This window comes from Orcinus orca, chromosome 18 (assembly GCF_937001465.1).
Source record: "Orcinus orca chromosome 18, mOrcOrc1.1, whole genome shotgun sequence".
In the NCBI taxonomy this organism is placed as follows: Eukaryota; Metazoa; Chordata; class Mammalia; order Artiodactyla; family Delphinidae; genus Orcinus; species Orcinus orca.
In genome coordinates, this window is record NC_064576.1 from 73842016 (window position 1) to 73865469 (window position 23454).

Here is a 23454-nt window from a genome sequence, read left to right on the forward strand (position 1 = left end):
AAAAAAAAAAATGATACCCAAGCCCCAGGTGAATTGAATCAGAATCTCTAGGAGAAGGGATTAGACATTAGTATTTCTTAAAAACCCCCAGATGAGCCTAAACTGTAACAGGTTGTGAACCACAGAGCTACAGCCTTGTATGACTTCAAAGTGAGACCCAAGGATGTCACCTGGACCGTTGTTATCATTCAGAATCTTTAACCCCACCCAGACCTGCTGAATCACTCTGCAGTTTAACAAAGTCACCAGATGACATGTAACAGTATTAAAGTTTGAGAAGCTCTGGGGAGTCGGAATTGCCTTCCATCCTGCATGCTATTCTGCTACATCTTGGATCAGGAGGTTGGGGACAGGTCTTTAAGATTCTGTTCCCACTTTAACCTGAAAATGAGTGTGGGGTGGGTGAAATAGGTGAAGGTGGTCAAAAGGTGCAAACTTCCAGGTCTAAAATAGATAAATCCTGGAACTTCCCTGGAGGTCCAGTGGTTAAGTCTCCACGCTTCCACTGCAGGGGGCATGGGTTCGATTGCTGTTTGGGGAACTAAGATCCTGCATGCTGCATGGTGCGGCCACAATCAATCAATCAATCCTGGGATGTACTGTACATCACAGTGACTATAGTTAATAACACTGTATGTATATTTGAAAGTTGCTAAGAGAGTAGATCTTAAAAGTTATCATGCATGAGGAGCCCCAAATAGCTGAGGGTCAGACTCTCTTTCAACTTCCAACTGAATGGAACTATGTGTTCCCTGCAGAAATATCCTTCCGAGGGCACAAGCCCAAAGTCAGACAGGAAGCAGGTCTTCTTTTGGTGGTTATTTGGTGTCATAGTGAGAAGGGCCACTCCTATACCCCCACCTTGGTTTCCAGACCACTGCAGTCCGGTTATGGGGGCAGTGGCACCGAATGCTGGCTGCTGGTTTGGGGAACTGACTGCATCCACTAGGCAGGTACCCACCTTGCAGGGTCTTGCCTTCCGGCTGTCACCATATCTGTCTTCAGCAGGCCCCTCTATTAAGCAATCTCTTTCTAGGGAATGAAGCATGTGATAAAGCCAGTGAATTCCATGGCCAAGCTCCCACTGGCAAATGACAGCCTCTGAAAATGCATCTTCTTTGGGGAGGAGATGCTGAGTTGCAACACCATGGTGATAGATAAGACATTCTCTAAGTTCAGGAATGTTGGTGCTGGCAGAAGTCCTGGGGGCAGGGAAGGAAAATCTGTGATGGGAGCAAAGCTCTGTCTCTCTGAGGCTGGTTCTGGCCCCTCCGTGCTGGAAGGGGTCTCCGGCTGGTCCCCTTGAGGAGCAGTGCCATTTAGGGTCTCAGTGTTGATCACCTGCCGGCAGATTGGACATTCTGCCTTGTCAGGAGCCAGACCAGCGCTGGTGAGAGAGAGTATGCTACTGGCCTGTGCACAGCTTCCACCCCCGCCTCATGTGTCCTTTGCTCATGGGCCCATGGAGCAGGCACGTGGGTGGCGAGAAGAGACTTACACACATCCACAGGGTGCATCATCTTGACCACCTGATTATCGCTCTGGGCTGCGTTGTACCTCCTAAATCCATGTGTTGAAACCCTAACCCCCGTGTGTCTGTATTTGGAGACAGGGCCTTAAGGAGATAATTAAAGTTAAAGGAGGTCATACGGGTGGAGCACTAGTCCAATAGGACTGTTGCCCTTAGAAGAGGACGATTACATGTTCATTATAGCTTAGTAAAGCTGGAAAAAATTTTTAATAAACAAAAATGAGGAGCAAAGGGACGAAAAGACCAAGAGACATCAAAAAGCCCTCTATGCATGCTCAGAGGAGAGGCCAGGTGAGGATGGAGAGAAGGCCACCTTCTATAAACCAGGAAGAGAGGCCTCACCAGAAACCAGTCCTGGTGGCACCTTGAGCTCAGACTTTGAGCCTCCACAACTGTGGAAAGATAAATGGTTGTTGTTTAAGCCTCCCAGTCTGTGGAACTGTATTCTGACAGCCTGCGTACGTTCTGTGCACATTTCAAAAAGTCCAGCCACACGTCTCTCCCCAAGCTCTCCTGTCACTAAACAGACAATTTATTTTTTCCAAGTCCCCAATCAACGTGGTGAACATGTTACCACTGGCCATGAATTGGATGGATGGCATTCCTCAGACCTCCTTCCCTTCCATACAGAATAAACCAGAAGGAATGCCTGGAGTTCCGCCCACTGGGGGGACCGCCTCTCCCTTCCTACTTTCAGGCCATCCCTGCGCAGGGCCGCAGCTCAGCGGCTCATCCCTGCTGTCTGGTTCCACCCTACCATATGCATCCATTAATAAATCCAGCCCCGCTTTTCCTCCTCTGTATAGGCTGCAGGGAACTTGCCATTCAGGCCATCGGCATGTGTTGAGAGGCAGTCAGGCAGTAGGGAGAGGTACCGTGGAGCCTGGACTGACTGATCTGTGGTTTCCAGACCTGCAGAACTTGGTCTCAATGTATCATTCACACTTTACAGCGATGCTGCTGGGCATGTCCTGGGCGTGATGGGCAGCTTAAATCACATAGTCCTTTGTGACCCAGGGTCAAATGTTCAGTCCCTATGGGGCTCTGCAACAGTCCAGGAGCTGCTTTTCAACTGGAAAACAGTTATCAGCAGTTGACTTTACTTGGGTCCTATTGGGCTTGCCAGGAGCCCCCGATAGCATCTCTGTCTGCCTCAGATCCTTCCACGCCACTGGGACTCCTGCTCAGACTGCTTGTAACGCAGGCTGGATTTGTTTCTGAACCCCTTTCATACCCTGTGCCCACTCAAAACCAGTAGCTTTGTCAGATACCCAGTAATTAGGTCAGAGCGGCACACAGAAAATTCTGGTTTAGTTTGCCTCTAAACTCGCTACATGTTGTGTCTCCTATGTGGTACACGGGGCGAGATGCAGCAGCTATCTCTCCCATGTAGCAGGAGACACCCCAACATGCCCCAGACCACTGGGCCCCTGGAACCATCAGTGATGTCGCAGCCGTGGACTTCCCAGGGGGTTATCTCCCAACTTCTTGAAGTCCACGTGTTACCAACGCACCTGAGGCGCCTGCCACCTCCTGCTCCCCAAATCAAATTAGCATAATGCCATCAGTGTAATGGGCCAGCGCCATGCCCCATAGAATAGCGAGACAAGCAAGCTCCCTCCAGATTATATTACGACAGCAGGATGTGATTTAGCTCTAAGGCAGGACAGTTAAGATATAGTGCTATCCTTGGCACGTGAAGGCAAACTACTTTTAATTTTTTTTTTTTTTTTACTGATAGAGAAAGGGCATAGTGTAAGCATTTTCCAGATAATTAGGTGCATACCAGGTGCCTGCAAGTGTTGCCTTTCGAGCAGCCAACCCACAGCAACCCTGCTGAGAGAAAGCCAGGGTAATGAATTTGCCAATCGGTCTCCAATCTCCTGCTGGTGCCTCCAATTACCTAAGTCCATCTGAAAACCAATCCTATAGGTCAGCCCGTGGGACACAGGCAGAGTGGAGAAGGTGGAGATTGGGTCAGAGATGCAAATGGAAACCAGCCACCGTACTGGAACATGACATAGCACACACCAGATAAATGAATGAATAATTAGATCCTGCTCCAAGGTTAAGGAAGGGGTCCTTTCTTAAGAATAGAATTTAGGAGTCATGTCACTGGGCAGGAAGCTTTCTGGATCAAACCGACTGAAGTTAGACTGCCAGGACAGGATGCACTTTCTGACTAATTAATATACAATGGAGTCAGAGATCTTGTATGCTAGCAAGGGCAGGATTTGAGGTTTTGAAAATTCTAGTGTCCTCTGCTGATACACCAGTGTTTCAACCATCTCCTTAATGAGGTTGAGTTTTATCACAACCTAATGCCTCCCGCTTTCCGCTCGAGTTGGGGCACATTCTTCCTTCTGGAGATTATCAGGAGGTACAGGGTATTAAGATATTGGCACCTATGAACCTTGAGGACATTATGCTAAGTGAAATGAGCCAGTCACAAAAAGACAAATACTGCATGATTCCAATGAGATGAGGTACCTAGGGTAGTCAAACTCACAGAGACAGAAAGTAGAATGGCGGTTGCCAGGGGTTAGGGGGAGAGGAAATGGGGAGTTATTATTTAATGGGTACAGAGTTTCAGTTGTGCAAGATGAAAAGAGTTCTGGAGAAGGATGGAGGAAACAGTTGCACAAGAATATGAATGTACTTAATGCCACTGACCTGTACACTTAAAAATGGTTAAGATGTTAAATTGTATGTCGTGTATTTTACTACAGTTTTAAAAATTGGGGGAAAAAAGACATTGATACCTGCTGTAGAAAAGCATACTTTAGAGATTCCTCAACTGATTAAAATCCCAGCATTACCACTTACTAGCCTTGGACAAGTTACTTAACCTCTCAGACCCTCAATTTCCTTACTTCTAAACTGGTATTGATAATGCCTATCTCACTGGGATACTGAGAGAATTAGGGAGATAATATGCATAAGCATTTCCAGCAGAAGCCCTTTATAGACCCTGATGCCCTTTGTCCTTTGAAAGAAAAACACAGGAAAGGAACCATCTTAGGACAGGCAGGCAGCTCTCAGAGGCAGCTTGTTTGGGCCCATCCTGTCCCATGAGGCATAAGGACACGTACAGATAGATCCCTTAGGTGCTGGCCACCCTCGCCTACAGGGATTACACATTTTCACATGCTGTTTCACATGCGGTTCCTTCTTCCTTTCTGTTCTGGCCACACCCCTCCTCTTGTGCCGACAGAAAACCTGATCATCCTTCAGATCTCAGCTTAAACACCCTTTCCTTTGCAGGCCTTTTCTCACCTGGTCAGGGAATCCCTCCTATAACACTGTGCTAATGCCATGAGTTGTCTGTTCAGCTACTCAAGATCATAAACCCCACGAGAAAAGGGACCATGTCTGTCTTCTTCCCACTTGTAAGCCCAGAGCCGAGTAGATCCCAGGGAAATGGGAAAGGCTGTAGGAAAACAGTGGAAAGACGTGGGGGCCTTGAGAACAAGACAGTACCATCCTCGGCCAAGATATTTTAGAAGATTCGTAGAAGACAGAAAGTGGATAGACAGTGGATCACAGCAGAACAAAATGATAACTCCAGACCACCGTGGAAGGAGCGGCTGTCTTTCCTGGCAGAGCCCTGGAGCAATTCCAGGACTTGGAGTCAGCAAGTTGGGAGAGAAGGAGGGATGACTTGAAGGGCCTTCTGGAGACTGGCTCAGACAGTTAGTCCCTCCCCTCCATGAAATATCTGGAGAAGCACCACTTGCTGGGGCCGCAGCCCTGGGAGTCCTGACTCCGACAGTGTAAAAGCTGTGTCTGCAGAGATCCCACGTGAAGGGGTGGGGGCAGCAGACTGAGGCAGAGCGGGGGCTAAGACTTGGGACCCCCATACGGAGCCCCAGGTAAAGGTCTCCACTATCAGAGGGGATTCCTGTTGGTTCTCACAATTCCGAGCCTGCCTGTGAAGGGGACGGACCCCTTTACACAGACTTCTTAGCCAGCCCCCGGTTCTGGTGGGGATGGAGAGTGGGAGCGGGGCGGGGGAGAGACCTTTCGGGTAAATGGGTCTATAGCTATTTGCAAAGGAAACGCATGTAAGTTGCCTGTAAAAATCAATGTGTCCCATCATTCCTGAGCCAAGCCATGCCAATCAAAGATCGTAGTAGGTTTAAAAGCAACTAATTCTGTGAAAGACCAGAGAGTGGGAGAGAAGAAACAACACTTAAAAAAAAAACCTAATCTAAACTCCAAAAGATAGACTATTTATCCATTGAAATGAAGAATAGAAACAGATGGCCGTGAAAAAAGAGCCCTGAGAAAATTCAAAATTCTCAATAATTAAAAACATGATTGCTAAAATGAAAACTCAAAAGTAGAAGGTCTGAGCGAAGTAAAAGATCAAACAGTGATCCAGAAGATACGGACAGAGAGATATTCCAAAATATGGAGCAAAAATGAGGGAAAGTTAAGAAACATAGAGGATTCGATATCTATCTAATAGGAGTTTTGGAAGGAGAGAACAGTGAATGGAAAGAAAGTGTTTAAAGAAATAACTAAAGATAATTTCCCTGAACTGAAAAAAACCTTAAGTGTTCAGGTGGAAAAAGTTGACTAGTACCAAAGACAAGGAATTAAATACACACACACACACACACACACACACACACACACACACACACACGTATTTTGATTAAGGTCCAGAATGCCAAGTTTAAAAAGAAAACCGCTAAATTTTGCAGGTGAGGAAAGAAAAGAAGTCTCTCATAGGAAATAAGGAATACATTAGAATCAGGAATATCTAAAGTGACATCGTTTGCTAAAACATAGGGGAGCAACGACCCCCAAACTTAAAACTACATCCAATCAGACAAGCAAATGTGAGGATAAAATTAAAATGTTAAGCACTCACAAAGTTTATCTCTCCATATTCCCTTTCTGGAAAAATTAATCAAGGATGTGCTCCTCCCAAAGGGAGAAGGAATCCACGAAAGAGGGAGGTGTGACTCCCAGAAGCCCAGGAACCACAGGGGGTCATGTGTGTAACAGGCCTGGAGAGCTGTCAGTTCAGATTAAAACGGGAAGTAAAAGCCCAAAAAGAAGATGTCTTTAGGAAGAAAATAGATTTCATTACACACATTGAATATTTAGGAACCTAGAAATACTTAATGACAAAGTGAAGATATTTCAATAACTACATGTAAACACGCACACACACATACACATACACACAAAAGGAAACTAGAAACTGGGGAAGACAAAACAAATGCTTGTACAAGCTAGTCATGATCCGAACAGGAAGCTAATTAAAACGTGATTTTGAGCTATACAGAGAATTTAGAAAAGTCTTTCATCGTGACGCAGGTGTCATGACACTATACTTTTCTGTGGGTTCAGTCGCATCACTTGTTTTTGCACTGAACCTCTATACAGAGCACAAAAGACTTAATTATAGTTGTAGGACAGAATGAAGATGTAAGAGCAACGGCAAACTTGAACAGAAATAGGGAACGGGAGAGAAGCAGAAAGACCTGCAGATCCGTGGTGACCTCACCTCACAGGGTGGCCGCCTTTTACAGAGCTTAGGAGAGCTCGGAGGGAAACCCCTTCCCCCTGCGGAGTGGGATCTAGAGAAGGGAAAGCGAAAGGGGAGAAGGGGGTTTTGTACCCCAGAGCCTGGCTTCAGCAGTGACCATGGCTTTGGTCTTTAATCTCAGGTGGGACTTTCTGTCCTCATCACCATAGGAGTCAGATTCTCAGCCACCGCCGCTTGTTTTGAGACCCACAGCCCAGGTCCCACACGGCTCTTACCGTTTCTTTTCTCTTTCTTGTCCTCATGAGTAATTGTCTTATTTCTGAGCCATGTTCTATCTTTTTTTAAAAAAGTTTCCTCTGTGTATATTTCGTTTGGCATTGCTTACTGTTTTCACAGAGGATGAAATGCACCTTGCTGTACCATCTTGACTGGAAAGCCATTGTATTACTACTATAATTCTTAAAATGATATCTTAAAACATGGGAAATCCATTCCTCTCTCCTTGTAGGATCTAATCTGCAAGATACTGACATTGTGTAGTTATTGGTTTTTATACACACGCAAAACCAGAACTTATCTTTCAGATCAACACAGTATCCCTTTTCTGAACTCCGAAACAGAGTTATTCCATGAGGGAAACCGAGGCACGGGAGAGGGTACCATTGATGTTCAAGTGGTTCACCCACCCTCAACCTGTGCCCCGCCCCTCCTGCCCCCAACCCCGCCTTCGGGGAGGAGCATATGCAAATATCTCAGAGTTCTGAGAGGTCCGCGTGTAATCTCCACCTGCGGTGTGTTAACAGCCGCCCGCCCGGTGAGCACATTTCTCCTTACAGGTCACCCTAAGCCACTTCTGCTTCTTCCCTTCTCTCCAGTCTCAGCGGAGATGAACAGCTGGCCCTCCTCTGCCTCCTCCTTCTCTCCCTTCTCCTCTGGGGCAGAGTCCATTGGGTAGCAGGAGATCACTATTTAGTCACCCTCTAGCCGTTTCTTTCCCTGGCTGGCTCACGCTCCTTCCTTAAAGGTCCGTCCTAGGTCTTATTCTGAGCAGTTAGTCATCTGGTGGCTTTTCTTCGAAATCCTTCCTAGGCGCTTTTCCTCGCTAAGCGCTGAGGTCGGAATGGATTGGACACTCTTCTGGTAAACATTTCCAGGAGGGCTGAGACCGTAATCCTTTTCATAATTCTTAGGATTAAAACATAAAACACAATGAAGCAAACCACTGACAACTGTGCCCTAACAAATAAGGAAGCAAATACATAAAGTTGGGGGGTTGACCTCATTCTTAAATATTATCATTCTGTTTCCTGCTCTGAGCCAGCCTGTTATCTGCCGGGCTGTTTTCCTCCCAGTGTCCATTCTCTCCATTTTTTGTGCTCAAACCCCCAGTTATTGGTTGGATACATGACCACTCAGAGTAAAGACTGTTTCCTAGGCTCCCTCGTAACTTGATGGGACTCTGAGACCAAGTTCTGACCAATGGAATGTTAATGGAAGTGTTGGATACAACTACTGACAAATATTTTTAAAGGGTAAGGGCAGGCCCTTTCTCCCCCTTTCTCCTTCTCACTGCCTGGAAAAGGAGATCAGATGGTAGGGATCCCTCCAGGCCCATGAGGCAACTCTCTGTGGATGGAGAGCAATACAACGAAAGGCCCCCGGATCCAGATAATCACGTACTGGTTAGAGCAGCCCTGGCTACCTTCTGGCTTATTTAGTGTGTGAGAGAAATTAAATGCTATTTTCCTAAACTGCTGGTGTGTATGTGTGTGTGGCGGGGAGGGTATTTATTTATTTCATGAAGCTAAACCTGATTAAGCGGCCCTTAGACTGTGTTTATATATGTTTCGTTTTGTTTTGTTTCGCTTGCAGAGGATGATACAGACAGAGAATATCCAGCTGGCTGTGTTTTTCTCTCCTCTGTGTATGAGCAGCTCAGGTGTACCAAATGCTTACTATATACCAGGTATTTGGTATGCCTGGTTTCATTGAATCCTGACATAAACCTAGGATGCTATTCTTATTTTCACTTTAAAGGAGAGTACACTGACACCGGGAGGTTAAATAACCATGCTCAAGGTCACATCCCACAGCCTGACCCTACAGCCCACCCTCCTGGCATATGAGCATTGATTCTGTTCCCCAAGGACCTACCGCAAAGGTGTTCATAAAAGTTACCATGCGTTGAGTCCTTGCTCCATGCAGGCACTGTGCTGGGACAGAAAGCAAATTCTAGAAAGGCTGGAGTGAATTGGTATAGGGGAAGCAGAGCAGGCAAGGTAGCTAGGGGCTCAAATTGTGTGTTTCCAAATTCAGAGCGCCTTTCAGCAGTGCTGTGAGGTGCAATATTCCTCTTTCCACTGATGTATTTTGAAATTGTGATTGATAGATGCATTCTTTTTGAAGCTCAGTAATCCAGGATTCTTTCTTGTTCTTTCGTCTAAATTATTCTCTTAAATGGCTTCACCTGGACTTTCCCTTTGTTTTATGTTGAGAATATCCATGTCATAAGAATCTTATTCATCACATGCTGATATTAATTCTGGAAAGTAATTACTCTGAGGTACATTTTATCTTACTCACATCCAAACTAATTATGAGACAATAGAATATGAAGTATGATAAAAATACAGTAATTTATCAGCTATTGACCTGGAGATATTATACATGACTTAAGCTACAAATAAAGTCAAATGAAAGATTCGTTAGTGTCACTTTCATAAACTAACAGACTAACATTAAAAAATCATCCCCTTTTAGACTAACAACCTTTGGAAAATTCAATACTCAATATAGTCAATAAACTATTGATTGATGACACATGAAAATAACCGTTCTTATTTATTCTCCTTTAGCTGTTCTTGAACAGGAGAAAACTCTTCATTTCCACTTTGAACAATTAGTAAGGTGAAATTTCAGTCCAAATTAAACTATCCTTGTGAAATTCTTTCATAAATTTTTACGCTCCTTTCTGGCTTCTTGAATAATCAACCTCACCATCTTTTTAATTGAGAATTATAGATAAAAGCATGACTCAGAGCTGAATATAAATCCTACACATTGTAACTTTGAACCAATAGTGCAAATTAGATTCTCTGAGCCATTTTTTTTCATGTTGATGCACTATAATGACACAAATAATATCAGTTGCAGGATATAAGAACTACTTTTCCTAGGAAAATTGTTCATAGGGCTTTGAACTACCTAACTAGTTCTTGAATATGGAAGCAGTATTGTTTCTGTAGTACCATGCAATTGTAAGAAGAAATGGTGAAGCATAAAAACAACTTAAAAAGAGACAAACTCTATAGTTTTGATCACTATTAAAAAATAAAATAAAAATTCTATATTGCAAAAATGTGGCATTCAAAAAAAGCAAACTACAAATTTGTAAAAATAAATATTTAAGACAAAAATATAGAGAGCTCATACAAATAACTTAAAAAACCATAGGACACCAACAGGAGCGTGGGCAAAGACTTCAGATACATAATTCACAAAAGAAGCGTTACCAATAGCTAATAAACTTAAGAAAAGTTACTCTTGAAAACAAAGAGATGCAAATTAAAATGCACAGTGATTTTTAAATATATAAGCAAATATTTTAAAATAATGCACCATTAAATAGAAGTGGTTGGAGTGGACAGCCTTGCTTTGTTCCTGATCTTAGGGGGAAAGGATTTGGTCTGAAACCATTAACTGTGATGCTAGTTGTACATTTTTCAGATTCTCTCTTTTTTTTTTTTTTTTTCCAAACTCCCAGTCCATCTCTCAGATGATCTTTTTTATTTTTTTCAGTTTTTAAAATAATTTTTATTGGAGTATAGTTGCTTTACAATATTGTGTTAGTTTCTACTGTACCTCAGATGCTCTTGATCGGGTTGAGAAATCTTCTTTTTATTCCAAAATTCCCTTCTGTTCTCTATTTTGACAATAATGCTCAAGGTTGGCAACAATGCAACAAGACACGATACTCTGCTGTGGGAGTGTAAGTCTGCACACTCTCTAGAAATCAAGTTAGCAATATGTATCAAATATTTTGTGCCATATTTTATGTCAGTCCTTTTGTTTCTATACAGTTGACCTAAGAAAGTCATCTGATACATGGTTAAAGATTTATTTACAAAGATATTCATTGGAATGTTATTCACAATAGTGGCAAATTGAAACTAACGTAAGGTCAATATTGGAGGATGGTTAGGGTAATTATGGCCAAACATAAAAGAGAATAATACGCAACTATTCAATTTCAATTTACAGAGTCTTTTTAATGCCATGCGAAAATGCTTACAAGTGGGGCAAAAGTGTGATAAAGACAAGATGTGGCCCAGGAACTTGGTTTCAGAGTCAAGGAGGTGCGATGAATGGATTTGAAGTGACAGGGCTCTGAGATGCTGATCAGGGACATGATGTGGGGACCAGAGATTGAGTGAAGACCCAAAGTAGGGTCGCAAAACCATAACTCTGCATTCAGTGGGGGAAGACGTAGAACACAATGTAGGGAAAAAGAAACAGAGAGTCATCAGCGAGGAAAGGCAGAACGTGGAGGCGACAGAGACGGCGCTGCTTTAATACGATAAGCAGAATGTTCTCCTCCGTAAGTCCGCCCATCCTGAGCACCAGAGTGAGATCCAGCACTCCAGAGCAGACTCTCTTCAAACTGCAGACGAAAAAGACTGGAAGGAAATACACCAAAACGTTAACCGTGATTTTTGTCTGAATGGTGGATTATGGGTGACTCTAATTTCTTTCTTCATGCTTTTACATGTTTTCAAAGTTTTATAATGACAGAGAAGTATTTTTAAGAATTTCCGACCATAGAAAATCAGCTTTTTAATTCCCTGTGCCAAGTTCAGAAACATACTATAATGGGACAAAATAACTAAAAGATGACAAGACTTCAGGGTACATCCTCTTAATCTCCAGGCCAACTGCCAGTTGCTTTATAGATGAACTTTCTCCCCAAGTGTCCTCAAGGCACTGCAGTCACCTATGCCGAGTTGAAACCGTGTCAGATATGTTTCCTTAAACAGTTGTTTCAGGTGTAGCAGTCCATGGGCAGTTTTTTAAATAACTAGTCTTAACATATTCATTCAGTCATTCACTGTGTTCCCACTAGATGGTGAAAGTATTACAAAGACGAAGTAACTATGTCTACATGTCTTATGTTCAAAGTCCTTATGTGGCACGTAGGCTAGAAGCAGAACAAATGAGCAAAGCAGGAGTTTTAGAGAAGCGAAAGAATACTTCTGCCTGAAGAGATCAGGGCAGTCTTCACAGTGGAGGTGATATTTGGACTTTACCTTAAAGTAAACGGGGTTCCAACAGGTAGAGAGGGGAGGATGCCATGATCTCCTTGAGGGCAGGAACTGTATTTATCTTGTTCACTACTTGTTCTGTAGCTACTTATTCTGTAGCTACTAGCTCGTTCCTGGTGCTTAGTCGGTGTTCAGCAAACATTTATTTAATGAACATTTGTGGGCAGGGTAGAGAGAAGAGACACATAATCAAATTCTCAGCAGTGGGGAAACAGGTTTATTCATACAAAAGCTACTTTTCTTTTGTGGAAGGATAGCTGGGTGAGGAGGAACATTGGAATTTAAACTGGAAAGTTATATACGGAGTCCAGGTATGCTAGACTAAGGAGCACACAGTAGGTAATCATGATGGTGGACTGGAAATGTTCATCTGGAGTGGTTTTCAAAATCAATGGAATAGATCAAAAGTGAAGAGACCAAGTGTAAATCTATTAAAAGAGTATTGGGGAGGGACTTCCCTGGTGGTCCAGTGGGTGAGACTCCATGCTCCCAATTCAGGGAGCCCGGATTCAATCCCTGGTTGGGGAACCAGATCCCGCATGCCGCAACTGAGACCCAACACAGCCTAAATAAATAAATATTTTTTTAAAAAAATAGAGAATTGGGGCTTCCCTGGTGGCGCAGTGGTTGAGAATCCACCTGCCGATGCAGGGGACGCGAGTTCGTGCCCCGGTCTGGAAGGATCCCACATGCTGTGGAGCGGCTGGGCCCGTGAGCCATGGCCGCTGAGCCTGTGCGTCCGGAGCCTGTGCTCCGCAACGGGAGAGGCCACAGCAGTGAGAGGCCTGCGTACCGCGAAAAAAAAAAGAGAACTGGGGAAATGTGGATGCAGACTGTGTATTTGATGTTAAAGAATTATTGTTTTTTAAAATTTTATTTTATTTACTTTATTTATTTATTGGCTGTTTTGGGTCTTTGTTGCTGCACATGGGCTTTCTCTAGTTGCAGTGAGCAGGGGCTACTCTTCGCTGCGGTGCACGGGCTTCTCATTGTGGTGGCTTCTCTTGTTTCAGAGCATGGGCTCTATGGCACATGGACTTCAGTGGTTGTAGCACGTGGGCTCTAGAGCGCAGGCTCAGTAGTTGTGGCGCATGGGCTTAGTTGCTTCGCGGCATGTGGATCTTCCCAGACCAGGGCTCAAACCCGTGTCCCCTGCATTGGCAGGCAGATTCTTAACCACTGCGCCACTAGGGAAGCCCCGAGGAATTATTGTTCATTTAGGTGTGATAATAATATTTTGGTGATCTCTTAAAGAAATACAAGGAAATATTTACAGATAAAATAATATGATGTCTGGATTTACCTCAAAATCATCCTGGAGGGTCCAGGGGTAGGGGCACCGATGAAACAAGCATGGCTATGTATTGATAACTGCCAAACTGGGGGATGGCAAAGGAACTTTCTGGGGTGATGAGAAGGTTATATATATTGATTAGGGGTGGCAGTTAAACAAATATATACATTTATCAAAACATCGTACACTTCAAATCCACGCATTTTACCATATGTAAATTTTTTGTAGAAAAATTGGGTGATGGGTAAATTGGGTTGATTTTACTATTCCCTCTACTTTTTTTTTTTTTTTTTTTTTTTTTTGCGGTACACGGGCCTCTCACTGTTGTGGCCTCTCCCGCTGCGGAGCACAGGCTCTGGATGCACAGGCTCAGCGGCCATGGCTCACGGGCCCAGCCGCTCCGCGGCATGTGGGATCTTCCCGGACCGGGGCACGAACCCATGTCCCCTGCATCGGCAGGCGGACTCTCAACCACTGTGCCACCAGGGAAGCCCCCCTCTACTTTTTTATATGTTTTAAAATTTTCATAAAAAATAAGAAAAGAAAGAGAAGAAGGAAGAAATCTGCTGCAGTATTGGAAGCAGGAGAATTACTTAAATTAGAGCGGAGGCATGGAATGAAGAGGCACAGATTAAGGGTGACACCTATTCAGGTTCAAACAGGTGATGGATCGCTGATGGTGCAGGGTTCTGCCTCACTGGAGCGCTCACACGGTGTTGCGGAACTGCAGTTGGCTTGGGTTGCTTTAACCCAGGCATTAAGAGGAGACAGCACAAAATAATTTATTCGGTATTGTCTGATGCAGCTCCCATTTTCTGCAACCAGCTTCATTATCAGCATCATCAAAACGCCTACTTGATATTCTCCTCCACAAAACTGTTGCTATGTCATCTCTGAAGGAAGAAAAAAAAAAGACAGAAGAAAATTTCTTTTATGTGCTTTGGTTATAGGATTGAGCCTTTCTCAGGCCATTTAATAGTAGACCCAGGAGGAAAGGTATTTAGGGCTTTCCAGGGTAGGCCTAATCCTGAAGAGGTCTGGCCCGGTAATTACTGTGCCCTGAGTGCCTTCTTCTGTTGGAAGCTATGTCCATGGGATAGACCATATTGCCATTTTCATGTCTGTTGACTTGTTTGTTTGTTTTTTTTGCAGTACGCGGGCCTCTCACTGTTGTGGCTTCTCCCGTTGCAGAGCACAGGCTCCGGACGCACAGGCTCAGCGGCCATGGCTCACGGGCCCAGCTGCTCTGCGGCACGTGGGATCTTCCCGGACCGGGGCACGAACCCGTGTCCCCTGCATCGGCAGGCGGACTCTCAACCACTGCGCCACCAGGGAAACCCTGTTGATTTGTTTTTATTTTAATATTTGAATGGGAGCAATCTGTCTGGGAATATTTTCGTTCAGATTTGATATTATGATGACTAAAAATGACTATCAGTGGTGCTTAATGTAAGTTTATGATAACATTCTGAATTACATTCAAACGAGTTAAACATACTGCCCCAGAGATACGCTGACAGGATGGAAAGAAGACATGACCAGAGGCAGCTCTGGCCTGGAAGTGGGTCGTTCCCCTAATCCTACCAAATGGACGCGTTTACCCAGCATCTGTTCCTTGCTGCTTCCCTTCTCCTTTTTTCAGAACTTAAATTTAATCTTCTGGCTCTGAAGATCAGAAGTCTGACACATGTCTCACTGGGCTACACTCGAGGTCTGGATGGGGCTGTATTCCTTTCTGGACACTCCAGGAAGGGGTCCGTTTCCTTGCGTTTTTCAGCTTTGAGGGCCCACCCGTTTTCTTTGGCTTGTGCCCCCTTTGGCCATCTTCAAAGCCAGCATCCTAGCAGCTCCCTGACCCTGCTTTCATCAACACATTTTGCTTCTTCCCTTCTGACCGAATGCTTGCTTTGGCCAGGGTGGTCTTCATCCCTCAGACAGCCTTGTGCCTCAAGGGGACAGCCCAGCTCTGGGGGCGAGCCCGCTTAGTCAAAGCAAATCCCCCTACCCCCCGCCAGTGATCTGTTCAGAAACTAACTTTTGTCCATTTCCTCCCCTTAACTGTGAACTCCATGAGAATGTGGATGGTCATCTGCTTTGCCAAGCATCTGGAACAGCGCCGGGCACGTAGTTCTCACTTAATAAATGAATTTATCTTTTTCATTCCTCTTCAGCAAACTTTAACTGATCACCTGTTTTATGTCAGGGACTCTTCTGAGTGCTGGGGATGAGAAGATGTATAAGACTCCAGGAGTCTAGCGGGGGAGACAGACGATTCCCTAACAATGTGCCGTGATAGACACTGTCATGAAGTTGAAGGGAGAAGGCTGAGTGGGCACTGCCTGCAGGAGACGGGCAAGGCTTCCCAGCACCTCCGACATCCAGCAGACCGTGGAGGATGAGCAGAGGTTTGCCAGGTGAAGAATTAGGGCAAATGCAGTGACCACACAATTTGTTGCCTAAGCCAGGACACTTTGGAGAGCGAAAGGAAGGCTATTAATAATTACACCGAGCAACAGGTGTAAGCAGAGACTGTTCTGGGCAAACCAGGCCACATGCTCCTTCTTGGCGGGAGGAGCAACGTGGGCGAAGGCAGAGGTGGCAGAAGCGCGAGGGGAGAGGGAGACCTCAGTGTGTTGGGATGAGAAGTGGGCGCGGTTGGGGAGGGGCTGGTGTGGCAGGTGGGCGCCAAGGCGAGGGACCTGTCTTGGCAAGCAGAGAACTTCAGCTTGGTCCTGCAGCCCTGGGGACCTGTGGAGCTTCTCGGCAGCAGAGCACCAGGACCAGGTTTGCATCTGGGGACAACAGCTCTGGCTGTCCCAGGGAGAGAGGCCCAGAGGGACCCAGACTAGAGGAGGGAGACCAGAATGGAGGCTGGTGCGGTGGCTTGTTAGGGGATGCTGGGCCCTGATCTCAAGCGGGATGGGAGGGCGGGTCCCAAAGGAAGCACATACACTAGGTGTTCCTGAGGTGGAACTGATGGAAGGGCAGCGGTGGGAAAGCAGAGACGGGTGATGCTCAAGTGTCCAACCTCGGTGACTGGTGGCTCCTGCTGGGGACACGCAGAAAATGACCTCTGCTGCCTGGCAGACTCAGGGTCATCGGGGAGCAGGTACAGGAAGCTGAACCTCGCAGGGCCAAGTGCCCAGCCAAGCGGGCAAGCCAAAAGCTAAGTCACTCGATCCAAAGGGTCAGCACAGGTGGAAAAGAGGGAGACCGGGGAAGCCTGTGAAGGAGAAGCACTAAAGCAGATGGGCAGAGGGGCAGGGACTGAGGCCTGGTTTCAAGTTGAGCCACAGGCATACCTGGCGTGTTTGTAGCCTCCGCATCCCGGTCATGCTTCAGAATGGAGCAGGGATCCCCGGGCAGACCCCCGGGAGCGCTGAGAAGACAGCGCCTAAGGGTGGCAGAAGAGGTGAATCTGGAGGCAAGTCAACGTAACTGAAGTGATCTGTGGGACCAGAGGGCAAAGGAAGTCCGTATAAAGGAACACTGGCGTTATCTGTAAGTCCTTGGTGAGTTTTTTTAATGATTGTTTTTTATTGTGCTAAAATATATGTAACATAAAATTTACCCTTTGAACCATTTTTAAGGGTACAGTTCAATGGCATTAAGTACATTCACATTCCTGTTCAACCATCAGCACCGTGTACACCCAAATCCCTTTCAACAGCCTCAACAGAGACTCTGTACTCATTACACACCAACGCTCCGTTCCCCCTCCTCCCTGCCCCTGGCTTCCACTGTTCTACTTTTTGCCTCTAGGAATTTAACTATTTTAGATACTTCTTGTGAGTAGGATTACACAGTATTTGTCCTTCTGCTACTGCTTATTTCACTTAGCATAGTGTCCTCAAGGCTTATCCATATTGTAGCATGGTCAGAATTTTGTTCCTTTTTCAGGCTGAATAATATTCCATTATATATATTTGCCATAGTTTGTTTATCCACTCATCCGTTGATGGACTCTTGGGTTGTTTCCACATCTGGCTATTGTGAATTCATTACTCTTTGAATCAAGCAACCATACACTGTTCTGAATCATCTTGTTGAGGAGAAAAGAGGAAAGAATCCAGGGAGGCAGCCAGGCACTCTTATCTCACACATCCTGGGGGCCAGCTGTGGTTCTGAGTCCTTATGTGCAGTATCTCATTTAATCTCCCCAACAACTTGATGAAGTAGGGATCTTCCCTTCGTATAACGAGGAAACTGGAGCTTAGAGGGTAAAGGGCTTGTTCAGGATCGCAGACTGGATATCCTCTGTGGGTGGAGGGGAGGGACTCGGCCAAGGCGGCACCCTAATTCTTAACTTGAAGCCCATTGGTATCTCGGGAGTCGACTACTACTAACAACCATAGAGCTTTATAAAATCTGTTTTTCCCTTATTTATTATTTTCGTCGTCTATTTCCTATTTCTTAGTAATGATTGACAGTGGAATCCTTAAAATAAAAAGCTCCTTGCTGCTTACAGGCAGCAAAAACAAGGAAGCAGTTCCTCTGGGGACACTGTGTGCCCAGGTTGTCAAAAGGAGCAGCCCTGGGCTTGAGCCTTGGAAAGATGGGCATGCGTTTCCCTGTTACCTGGAAGACCTATTCAAAGATATTCTGGTATCATCTGTCGTTTGTGTATCCTCAGGTTTTGTGTCAGAAAGCAGATATATCTGCTCCTATGTGTAACTGTTGTTAAAAGGAAAAAAAAGTAAAATTTCTACCACGCGTAGTAGAATTGACCAGAAGGAATTGGGAAAGGCTAGGGGAAAGAAAAAAACAAGCCCTACAAAAACACCCAGAAAAGGTTAAGTTGCCTGGGGAGATGAGCACTCTTCCTGTGCTGGGGAAAAGCACAGGACCGTTCTGTGGACAGGTGTTGGGTAATGGTGGTCATGTGATCATGGATCACGTGATCACGTGAGGAACTGTGATCACTTCACCTCGTTTCTGTTGGGGCCTGGAGGATGGAGCGCCAGGAACAGAGAGGACTTTCTGGGCTCACTTCCCTTCTTCCCATCTCTCATTTCCTCCACAGCCTCTTCCTTTTGACAGAGCAGGAGAAACACCCATTGCTAGCCCTCCTGAAGCAGGCAAACGAAAGCTTGCCCTTCTGTAAAGAGACTGTTATCTTCCTTCACTTGCAGAGTCTGAACCAGTGCAGGCAGAAGAGCCCAGAGTCCTAAGGAAGGAAGTGTCAGAGTTCAAGTGTGTGTTCTATTTAGGCAGAGACAGACCAGAATTGAACTAGGCTTGCACTAAGTTACTTAAAAAAATTTTTTTTTTGGTTTGGATTGTGCCTAGTAACTTAAAAATATTGTCGCATAACTGTCTTTTATTTAAGTTTAAAAAAATTCAATTTAATTTTTGAAATAGTTATACATTTGCATGTTTGCAAACTCAAAAAGCATAAAAAGTATGCAGTAAAGTTCTCTCTTCCATCTTGTTCGCCAATTCACCCATTCCCACTTCCACAATCCTGGGAAATCACCATGAACTATTTCTTGTATGTCTGACAGGAGTTTCTGTATGCTAAATATATTTTGGAATTTTTGCGTTTAACATTGCTATGCTCTGCTGTTTCAATAATTTTTAAAAAGAAGAAGTGGGAGCCATGCCTGTTTGTCTCAAGTGATGACAGAGCTTGTGTGTCTCAGGAAACCCCCAGTGGGTATGCTGCCCCGTACTAGGTGCCCTAGGCAGGCTCCTCGAGGTCAAGTGCCCAGGAGGCCCGGTGGGCGGGAAGAGGCAAAAATGGCAGTAAAATCACAAGTTAGAGCCGAACGTTTACAATACAAACTCCAAGTGTATGGTTAAACTCTGGCAAATCATATAGAAAAGCCACCCTGACATTTTTGAGAAGCAGGTGGTTAAGGAGAGGGCAGGATGAAGTGAGAAGCTGTCTCCAGAGGAAAAAACCTAGAGGCACAGTAAAGAAAATCAGAACTGTGTTTGGGGAAGTTGCAGATGCTTGAGACTTTCTGGAGTCCAGAAAGTACATTTTCTTTTCTTTTCCTTTTTTTCTTTTTTTTTCTGATGAACTTTCTCATAAGAGCTGAGTAAATGCTGAACTGAAAATGGGAAACTCCAGACGGAAGGCAGTCAGAGAAACAGCAGAGTATCTGCGAGCGCTTTCTTTTTTTTTTGGCGGTACGCGGGCCTCTCACTGTTGTGGCCTCTCCCGTTGCGGAGCACAGGCTCCAGACGCGCAGGCTCAGCGGCCATGGTTCATGGGCCCAGCCGCTCCGCGGCATGTGGGATCTTCCCAGACCGGGGCACGAACCCGTGTCCCCTGCATCGGCAGGCGGACTCTCAACCACTGCGCCACCAGGGAAGCCTTGCCAGTGCTTTCTGAGACTTCACATTCATTGTGTTGATCAGTCAAGATAAATCAGCTCTATGTACCAGGATTCTTCTGTTTTTATTTGCTCTGGAGGCGGACATACTTAAAGTGTAGGTGTTTTATCCGTTTCTGTTCATTCACTAACATTTATTTATTGAGCACTTACTGTCCTTTCTCAGGCCTTGGGGACAGAGCTCTAAAATAGGGTTCCAGTTCTCTTGAGCTTACATGAGAGGAGGGGATCTGGTGGCATCAGGGCCAGAGGAGGTGACCCTGTAAAGGAGGGGGAGTGTTCCAGGGAGAAGGAACGGCCAGAACAAACGCTCAGAGGTGGCATGGAGCTTGTCGGTGCTTGAGGAATAAGACAGGCAAGTGTTACTTAAAAGATATAATACTCTTTGAGATTTCCCAACTTTCCCCATTGGATCAGGTGACCCTACTCTCTAGTAAGGGGTAGCATTTTGGATGACCCAAAGAAGAAACAATCACTTGCTTCTCTGAACCCTTATAATACTATAAGTCACACAACTGGTACTTAAAGTGATTTGTGTACAAGTCTTCTCTCTCAACCAGATGGCATGCTTTTTTACTTTTTCCTTTTTTTAAAAATTTATTTTATTTTTTGGCTGCGTTGGGTCTTTGTTGCTGCGTGCGGGCTTTCTCTAGTTGCGGCGAGCGGGGGCTGCTCTTCATTGTGGTGCGCGGGCTTCTCATTGTGGTGGCTTCTCTTGTTGCACGAGCTCTAGGCTCGCGGGCTTCAATAGTTGTGGCATGTGGGCTCTAGAGCGCAGGCTCAGTAGTTATGGTGCACGGGCTTAATTGCTCCACGGCATGTGGGATCTTCCCGGACCAGGGCTCGAACCTGTGTCCCCTGCATTGGCAGGCGGATTCTTAACCACTGTGCCACCAGGGAAGTCCTGATGGCACGCTCTTTGAAGGAACAAGCTTCTTTGTTCCCTGTTTCCAACAAGACTTCACGAGTCAGAGGTAATCAACAGATATGTATTGACTAAAAAAAGCAATTCAGATGCACATTGCTGAGTAATTACATGACTGGAATGGATCATGTTTGTATCCAGGGTTGTCGCTTTATGGCTCTGTCTCTCTCTGTTCTCCCCTTTTCACAGAAGAAAGGGGTGGCTGATGGAAGCATTTGAAAAGGTAGCCCCTTCCCAAGTTAAGCTCTGCAACTTTTGCACTTTTCCTAAACAGCCGGGATGCTCCCCAGCCTCCTGCAGTCAGGCCCTGCTTAGTGAGGAGCTAAGTACAAAAGAAAATATTCCAGTTTACCTCTGTGCTCACCGGAAGTCAAGGTTTTCTCCCCAGGTACCTACCTGTTAGTTTGATGTCTCCTTGAGATTCTCTGCCATGTTTAGCCTCAACAAATTCCAGGGTGGGAATCCAAATGGAGATTATGAAGAACAAGAAACAGGTTTTCAGGTAGGCTGATTCTACCACTTAGTACTGATGGATATGATGGTAGAGGTTCCAGAGACCATAATCCCTGCTGGTGTCCCTGTGGGTCAGATTGTCCCCTTAACATTCCACACTCATCTCCACAGACTCCACAGAACACCCAGTGCCGCAGCCTTAGACGTCCCTCTGGCTCCCATGGGTCAGTGCACGTGACTTTCCCTCTGCCTTCCCCTCCCCCGCCACTGTCCATCCTATTCTTCTGGATTATGAGGCTGTCCTCAGCTTGTCCCTCCTGCAGGCAGGGTTAGTCTCACCTGCCTCAGAGCTGACTGCACTTAGTTCTCCATTCTCCCAGCTCATTTTCCATAAAACTCATCTGTCTACTCCCTGAGTGCACAGATTTCTCTTAATCATCAGTAGATGACCAAAAGATATCTGTTTTAATGAATGAACTCATTTTTCAGTTTTAAATAGAATGTAAAGGGGCTGTGCCTTTGGCCCTCTTTGAAAACCTAGATTTAAATAACGACAAAGGTTTAGATACATTAGCTATATGCTATGCTGCCCGGCAAATCAGAGTCATATATCCATAGGGCATATGCTTTGACTTTACTCATCTGAATTAGAAATCAGCCTTGAAAAGTAAGTCACTGATTTGTTGATTCAAACCAACAAAAGAACATCACTGTTTTGATTCACATCCACCTCTGGACAGCTGGATGATGTTAATTAACGCCACCAAGAAGGTTAATTCATTCAGCTGTCAACGAGCAGGGTAGAGAAGGGGAGAGACCCTGGGTTTTCAAGTCAGAGTGTCTGGGTGTGGCCCCTGGCCCTGCACTGGCTGGGCAGGGCCATGGTGAACGTGGTAAAATGAGCACAAAATGATCCAGCTCCAAGGGCCCTGGGAGGTTACATTGGAAAATGCATCTAAAATACTAATCAGGGGCTTCCCTGGTGGCGCAGTGGTTGAGAGTCCGCCTGCCGATGCAGGGGACGCGGGTTCGTGCCCCGGTCTGGGAAGATCCCACATGCCGAGGAGAGGCTGGGCCCGTGAGCCATGGCCACTGAGCCTGCACATCCAGAGCCTGTGCCCCGCAACGGGAGAGGCCACAGCAATGAGAGGCCCACGTACCGCAAAATAAATAAATAAATAACAAAATAAAATACTAATCAGGCACTGGCACACGGCAGAGGCTTGTTATATCAGAGAGAGTAAACTGGCAGCCTGAGGGCGGTACTTGCCCATCCTGACTTTTAAAATGTTGATACTGAATGTCCATTCAAAGCTCTCCAGTCTATGCTGAGTGCCAGGCACTTTTCTAACTGTGTCTCCATGTTTTATCCTTGTCACACCCCTCTGGGGTAGAAATAATCATTACCCTTATTTTCCAGATGAGGGAAGTGAGACAAAGAAATACTTATCTGTGTTTATTTTGTAGCTGTAACCTGGTCCCAAAGGAGTGAGTGCCTCTCAGCCTCCTTCTGTTAGAATCAGAATGAGGCACTTTGACTTGAGCTGGGTTAGCAGGGTGGATACAAGTGTGGCCTCTGGAGCTGGGTCAAAATCCTTGTTCCATCATTTATTACTTGTGCAACCTTGGGAAAGTTCTCTCTGTGCCTCCATTTCTTCATCTAGAAAATGGGGACGATAATAGCGCCTACTCCACTGGGTTGTTATGGGGATTTGAGGAAATGCTTGGCGCACGCGTAATTCCTTGATAAGCACTCCCTGTGCTGTGGCTGTCTTACATGCCTCTCCACCCCCTCTCCACCACATCCTTCCTCGCCCCATCAAGGGCAGCACAGCATTTCACTCCTTGATGTCAGCTGGTGCAAACCCAAATGGCTTCGTGGAAAAGAGAGGTGGCAGAAATATATGAAGTGGCACGTGGTTAAGTGGAGACAGGAAGAGAACAGAAAAGATGAAGTGGCTTGCAAGGAACTGGACCGGAAAGGATTGTGTAAAATTATTCAAACAAAACCATTTAAAAACATCGTGCTAACCAAATGGAATGAGCTTGCCCTAATTTGTTTACTTGCTTGGTCCCTGAAGTTATCTGG

General features: G+C 45.5%; 1 long non-coding RNA gene across 2 annotated transcripts; it reads right to left on the minus strand.

Moving 5' to 3' along the window:
- Positions 1 to 11286: 11286 nt before the first annotated feature.
- LOC125961974 (uncharacterized) lies at positions 11287 to 23074 on the minus strand. Of its 2 annotated transcripts, XR_007473201.1 has the most exons (5): positions 21309 to 23074; positions 16949 to 17094; positions 14291 to 14539; positions 12338 to 12471; positions 11287 to 11710 (listed from the first exon to the last, which is right to left on the minus strand). It is a non-coding gene; the product is annotated as an uncharacterized LOC125961974 (long non-coding RNA). The 2 variants fall into 2 exon arrangements; XR_007473200.1 differs by having other exon boundaries at positions 11287 to 12471.
- Positions 23075 to 23454: the final 380 nt, after the last annotated feature.